Source organism: Cibotium barometz, chromosome 46, assembly GCF_041138505.1.
Source record: "Cibotium barometz isolate CiBa-2024 chromosome 46, ASM4113850v1, whole genome shotgun sequence".
Classification (NCBI taxonomy): Eukaryota; Viridiplantae; Streptophyta; class Polypodiopsida; order Cyatheales; family Cibotiaceae; genus Cibotium; species Cibotium barometz.
The window spans coordinates 24,248,015-24,255,838 of NC_141091.1; the positions used below are offsets into that span (position 1 = coordinate 24,248,015).

Below are 7,824 nucleotides of genomic sequence, written 5' to 3' on the forward strand. Positions count from 1 at the left end.
TTGAAAATCTCGATATTCTGCTGATGTATGGGCTTAGTCTCATGAGAGATAGATTAGCGGCCTTGGTTCCCTTCTAGAAGTTCTGTGTTGGCTTCATAGTTATTCCTTTCTTGAGGCCCTTTCAAATCTAGACATGGCTTTGTCACCCCAGAAAAGATCTCTTCAAGAGAAATCCTTGCTTCAATACTTCTGTAAGCCCAACGGAGCGTGCAATGACAGATTCAAGAGATATAAATAGAGAGAGAGAAGGGGGAGAGAGAAATGGGTATAGGGGTTTCACACAGAACACCGCACTGAGTGGGGAATAGGTTTTGCCCCCTTTTTAAGAATTTATTTCAAGAGCAATCCACGGACTTTTCCAAGCCAGGACCAATACAACAAATGAATACAATATGAAACAAGTATGTTGATGATGAGTTCGGTGCTGAAGTCGATGTCAAGGCACAAGATCTCTGATGCCTGAGCTCACCACTAGGAAGACCCACAAGAGTCTTACACCGGGCTAGTACCAAGATAAGGATCAAGTCTTTGTTGCTCACAAAAATCTCACAAGGAACTCGAGGACGAGATGTTGAGAGAGATGTATGACTGTCCAATGTTCTTTCATCAAAAGAGAGGAGTGGCGTTTCTTCAACCTGTGGAAGCTCTCCAAAGAAGGTAGCTGATAGGTGCTATAGGTGGCGCTGTTGGCGACAGCAGACAGGCTGCGGCGGAGGAGCACACAGGGCGGCGAACATGCGGCAAAAAACGCTAGCGAAAGGCAGCTCTGGGTGGCGGAAAACGTCGGTAGAAGTTGCAAAAATGCCGATGGAAGCGGCTCTGGGGCGGCACAGCCAATGGAGGTGTGTTCTGGGCGGCGGCAGTGGTTCTGCAATGGTGGATGAGGCGCTGCAGGGGCAGTTGCCAGTGGAATAGCGGTGGAGGAGGGTGGCGCTAAGAGAGAGGGAAAACATGATGATGATAAATCTCCAAGGTGGCTCTTCTTCAAAATCTCCACAAGTTCTTCTATGGATCTCCAAGAGGGTGCAAGCTTCTTATATACTTGATGGGGGTGATTGCTTTTGCTTTTTCTCTTTTAAATATTATTAATAATAGCCAAAGTTCTTGATTTGTGCTTTTACAGCTTCAGGGCCTTGCTTTTTGGCCTTGGAGCCACTTTTTAGAAAAGCGGCTTTTAGCTTTTTGATCAAGTTCGATGTCCTCTTTCCAATGGTGCCCTCAGCTCTCGGTCAACATAGTTTGACTTTTTGCCTTTTCTTGCTTTTTGACCAAGACTGGTGCTTTTTCTTGTGCCAACCAAAGGATCCCTATCCCCATGTGTCCATCAACCTGTCCAAGTGTCCGGGCATGAGTTCCATCATGTGAAAAGGGCTTCATCTGCTCAAACGTGCTTGTGTGCGCTCACCCAAAATGCATGGGGCTCTGAACATTCTTGATACTCACTATCACATGTTGGCTGGTATGTTCTCTCTTTTCCCATAGCCACTAGGCAATGGCATCTGGGCATGCACCCACAGGCCGATATGGCGTGCCATAGTTGAACTTCTGGCTCCATTTCAGCCGGTACCCCCTCTTGAGGAGGAGGATTCATTACAGGATTGGCATTTTGATCATCAGCAGTCGGGTTATGCCTCATTCCCATTCCATCTTTTCACTGCTTCCAAGGCCTACTGTTTGCTCATTCCTCAGCCTTGGATAGTGGAACATGGGAATAGGCTATGGCACTTGGATAAGCCTTTGCCCTGGTGGAAATCGACTTTAAAAAAGGTATGGAAGTCAAAGTTGCCACTTAAGCAGTGGGTCTTTTTTTGGCGATGCATTACGGGCGTGCTACCTGTTGGCACTCTATTGGCCCAGAGGCGTATTGCTCCAGCTTTATGTCGGTGATGTCGCCTTATGCCCAAGACCGTACCTCACTTGTTGTGGAGTTGCTTGCATTCCCGCAATTTTCTTCAACATTTGACAGCACTGCTGCAGTATAGATTCCCTCGACAGCGCTTTGGTCGCCTTTTTTGGATTTTTGGCAGATTGTCCCCGGCTTTACCGGGGTATGGTGATATCTTCGCATGGGTGCGCTTCGAGGTTCTTTGGACCATCTACTCCACCAGAAATCATTTGCACTTTTTTGGTGATGTCCTTCCCCTATTTTTGTGCTACCCTATTCCGGTCTCTTCGAGATTTCTATGATCTTGACAAGCTCTCTCTCGAGTAGTTTGAAGAATTCCCAGTTTTTCTAGTTCATTCTCATAGTTCCACCCGCTTCGGGTGACCATGACTGTACAGTTTACTATTTAATATAACAGTGGTTTCACCCCCCCCCCCTCCCCAAAAAAAAGAAAATGTGTGTGTGTGTAAGAACTGAGAGCAATCTGGTCATGGGTTTTAAGTTATCCAACTGATAGTAAGTACATGCAGATGCGCGCGCGCACACACACACACACACACACACAGAGATATATATATATATATATATATATATATATATAAACTCACATACTTAACATATAAGCATTCGCATTTGTATTCGCATATACATATACATATACATATACATAGACACATACACACACATACACACACATATACATACGCATATAGCACATACATACATACATAAACACACATACTTAACATATTCGCATTCGCATATACATATACATATACACACACACATACGCACATATACATACACATATAGCACATACATACATACATACACACACTTTTTTTTTTTTGGTAAATCCATGAACAGTATATTATCAAAGAAATTTACATGAGAGTCTCCAAAACGGAGAGCCTCAACGGGAAATCAGAAGCAAAGAGAAACTATTTCCAGGCATGACTGATGAAGATCTCCTTGGTGGCAAGCATCATAAACAGATTGCCGTAAGGAGCTTCTAAAATACTGATAAGATTGCAAAAACGGTTTCCCAAAATATCTCATGTTGTGATCCTGCCATATGGTCCCAGAAAGCCCAATATCTGACCCAGTACAAAAGTAAAGAGTAATGGACCGTGGCTGTAGGGAGTATGCCAAAAAGCCAAAAGTGTTTCCCAAAAAAAGAGTTAGGGAAATGAAGGCGAAGTAACATGGAAATTTTGCGGATGAAGGCCTTAGTGCTGGAGCACGTCCAAAACAAATGAGGCACCGTTTCAGAAGGGGCCATACATACACACACACACATATACATATACATATAGCACATACATACATACACACATATGTGTGTGTGTGTGTGTGCGTGTGTTTTGCCTCTAGAGGATTTTATGAAGTTCATCTCTTGGATGCATTCACAAAACAAAAGATGCTGGAAATGTCCCCTTTATTTTTTGGTCGTCAAATGGTGCACATCATGCCTTGGTCTCCTAATAAGGATTATCAGAATCTCATTAAACATCACTGCCCTGTATGGGTTGAAGTCGTTGATTTTCCAGATTACATGAGAACAGAGCTTCCAGGTTTAGCAATGACATTGGGACAAGTGATCTGTCCCCCTCGTCCCACAGGTAATAAAAATCGTTTTTGCATCTTATGGGATACTGATAGACCAACCCCCTCTTCTATTGCAGTTGAGATTGAGGGTGTTAATTTGGGAAAGAAATATTTTACTTTGAAATGGGGCATTTTTGCTGGAGCTTGTTTCTCTTGTCACAAGTTCGGGCATCTAGCTTTTGAGTGTCCCTCGATCCTTCATCCGCCTCCTCCAGCTGCCATTCCTCAGCCATCTACTAAAGGAGGTCAAAAGACTTATGTGGAAAAGACCGAAGCTAAAGGAGCAAAGCATTCAGTTCATACAGGGAACCAAGCCAATTCAGCTCAAAACAAGGATAAAGGAAAAAGCAAGCTAGTGGAAAATAATTCATCTTCTCACGAGGGATGGCAGAATGCAAAGAAGACGGTGCCTCTCAAACAAAGACCTCTCCAATCTCGTAATTGGGATGCTTCTGCTCCATCTCCTGGTCAACCTTCTACCTCTTCGGACAGCCCCATCTCAAAGGCATGGGTCAATGCAGTTAAGAAGGGTATTCCACTTTGTGAAGAAGATGATCTAGTCAGGGAATTGGATTCTGAGGGTCAGCAAGACCCTGTGGCAATGGCAGAGGCATGATTCCTCCCTTTCTCTTTGAGGACTGCTCATCTCTTGTACATATTTTCATGCGTGCTTCTCTTAAATGTTTTTCTTATAACATACAGGGCCTTTGCAATCAGCATAAATGGAGGCTCCTATGGCATTATATAAACAATACTCATCCAGATGTTGTGTGTCTGCAAGAGCATAATCAGCATTCTTTTGCTGGCCAGCATGGGTTCTTTTCAGGATATGATATATTTTATGTAGGATCTGGACAATTCTCTGGGTTGTGTATTTTAGCCAGACATGATCTGCAGCCCTGTGTAGCATATAATGATCTTTGTGGCCGATGGATGATTATCCAATGTATGATCAATGGAGAGATTTTTGAAATAGGCTCCTTGTATGCCTCTCAAATTTCAGCTTCCAGAGCTCAAATGTGGGACTCCATAAACCAATATCCTTGGTCCTCAAATGCTCTATTTTGTGGTGACTTTAATAATTCTCCTCACTGGAAGGACAATACCACACATAAATCCCATATGCTTCCCTCTGAAATCCAGCAATGGGAACATATGACTTCATCACTTCATACTGCAGATTTATGGACAGCAACTCACCCTTCGGTTTTGGGATTCACATATCATCATAATGCTTTTACAGAATATTGGGCCAGGCTTGATAGATGGTATCTTATTCATGCTCAGCAATATGATGATTATACATGTTAAATGTGGATTGATTATTTTCAACAACTATCTGATCACACTCCACTTTGGCTCAACCTTTCATTTGGTATGCCTCTGGATGATATTCAGCTCTCTTTAGTCAGACATTTGCAGGTTAATCAATTATATCTTTTTCATGAAAAATTCCAGCAAATGATCAGATTGGCTTGTAAGCCATTGTTATCCCATGCTCAGGAGGATCTGGATTTTGCTTGGAACTCTTTTGTACATCGTATTCAAAATGTCATTAAGGAATATGGAAGATGGTACATGGCAGAAACCAGACAGCATATCCAGTGGGCAAAATCATACAAGCAGTCTTTGGTACAGATTAGCCATCAAAGGTCTCTTTCTGCTTCTGAACAGAATTCATTGTCTTGTGCTTCTTCCATAATTGATGCTAATGATAAACGCAAGCTTTCCAAATGGCAGACAAGGTCTAGAGTTAAACCTATGCTAGATAAGGGTTGCTCCTCGAAATCTTTCTTTCGAAATTTACACACGTACAGACAAAGTCAATCTATCTGAGAGTCAGGAAACCCGATGGTCTTTGGACCCAGACTTTATCGCAACTAGAAAAACAATGTCTGGATCATTTTCAGCTTCTTTTTTCTCTACCATCTTCTTCTACACCTCAGGCTGCATTGGCTCGGAGCAGATTTATTGAGCTTGTTTCTCCTATTGTTTCTTTGCAAAAAGCTTCAATGCTAGAAATGTCCTTTTCAGATACTGAATTGGATGAAGCCCTCAAGCATTTGGGTAAACATAAATCCCCAGGCTGGGATGGTTTGACGGTTGAATTTTTTGTAGCCTTCTGGGATGAATTGAAGGGTCCAATCTTGAAGCTCATTAATGTAGCCTGGCAGCATCAACATCTTCCCGCAGCTTGGAAGCATGGTCTGGTTAAGCTTCTGCCCAAAAAAACCTCTGTGTGAGACAATGGATGACTGGAGGCCTATCACTTTGATGCCTGTTATATATAAACTTATTGCTAAAATGTTGGTACATCGGATAAAGGATATCCTTCATGATGGACTTCATCCCAGGCAATATGGTTTTGTTCCAAGAAGGCATATACATGATAATATCTCCAATACTCTCATTGCAATGGAATATGCAAAATACTCTGCTCAAGATGTCTTGGTCATGCAGGTGGATGTGGCAAAGGCATTTGATATGGTACAGTGGGATTATGTTTCTCAATCATGTCTAAACTTGGTTTTGGGCCAAAGCTAGTTAATGTCATATATTGGCTTTACTCAGATTCCACTGCTCAATGCTTTATAGGGAAAGATTTGTCTGAGTCTTGGACTCTAGAACGATCAGTTGGACAGGGATGCCCTCTCAGTGCTTTGTTCTATGCTATTGCTTCACATCCTTTGCTTCTTTATATGGATCATCTGGTTGATACTAGACAGTTAGAGGGGCTTCAGATTTCTGGTTCACGGCCTTTCATTGCACAGGCTTATGCAGATGATTCATTCTTCATGCCAAAGAACAGTCCTCTGGAGCTTCGCCTATTGATGGATACTCTTTCAGATTTCGGGTTGGCAGCTGGTCTAAAAATTAATTTTCAGAAATCAAAACTCTTACCTCTCAAGCATTGTGATTGGCATGCTATCCTGTGGCCCGGCCAGATTATTTATCCGGAAAAGCATAGTAAGACATTTGGGTTATTCCATTGGCTGGAAAATCAGAAATAAGCAACAAATATCTCGGGTGCTAAACAAAATTCAGGACAAATTAGAATATTGGAAGATCACCACTTGGCCATTGCACGTACGGCTTCAAATTGTTCAGTCCATTGTTCTGGCTTATGTCCAGTTCTACCTTCCTCTCTTACATTGGTCATCTCGAGATCTTTCTTCTTTTATCTCAAGCCATGGAGATTTTTTGGAAAACTAAGCTTCATAAAAAAGCTTTAAGGTTGCTCAAAATGGACCTGCTTTGCTCACCAAGAATGCATGGTGGTTTGAATATTATAAACATCAAATTTCATGTGCTGGCAAGAAAGATCACTATGCTCAAAACCTTTTTTCAACAAGAGCAGCCTTGGTCTATCATGTTGGCAATTTTGTGTGGTCAGATGCGCACAAATGCTTATGGTCGTTGGTTAGTTGATCCATCGGAAGTAGTACTTGGCAAATTTCAAGGTAAAATCCCTGGTTGTCCATTTTCTACTTCCTTGATTCAGGATTGGAAGAAAGTGCTCTCTCGCATCAAATGGTCTCCCCATCCTGCTTCTATAGCTTCCTCGCTTCGAATGGAAAGCATACATTGGAGTGCTGTTTTTTACTCTCCCCTTGCTGTACAACAACCAATCAGAGCTTACAATCTTATGAACTTGGGCATCTGGTTCATTGACGACGTGGTAGATACTCGAGGGCAAATTCTTTCTTTTCCGGCAGCATGCCAACAATACAATCTTGGGATGCATCATAGATCTATATGGAAAGCTATTGCAGATCTCTTACACCCTTTCATTCCGATTCCAACATTGGATGTAAGAGACAGGCTTCAAGATTGGCATCTTCAGTCTTCAAGTTCAAGATTATCCTCTCAGCCTTTGCATCTATTGACTTCTATACAGGCTTATCGATTGATTTTACCTCCTCCATGGATTGCTCATCATGCTAATTCTCTTTGGCATCTGGATAAGTCTTTAGCTTGGTGGGAAAACTGACATTGATATGGAAGTTGAAAATGCCATTGAAGCAGAGACTCTTTCTTTGGAGATGCATTGTCGGTATTTTTCCAGTGGGAGTGAAATTGGCTCAAAGAAGGATTGCCTCTCCTCTTTGTCCAAGATGTCATCATACTACGGAGAGTATTCCGCATTTATTGTGGTCTTGTTCATATTCCAGAGACCTTCTAGATAAGATCTCCTATTTTTTATCTCTCAGATTTCCTGCACACAGGTTCTACAGATTTTTCTGGATGTTTGGCACGTTATCAGCTTCTTTGTCACAGTATTCTCTTTTTTTCCATTGGATCAGATACTGGGCCTTATGGACCCTCTGGCT

At 42.2% G+C, this 7,824-nt stretch overlaps 1 protein-coding gene across 3 annotated transcripts in view; it reads left to right on the top strand.

Moving 5' to 3' along the window:
- Nucleotides 1-7,824, top strand: part of LOC147612046 (uncharacterized) — a 184,128-nt gene that overhangs the window by 170,326 nt on the left and 5,978 nt on the right. The gene's annotated exons all lie outside the window — the stretch shown is intronic.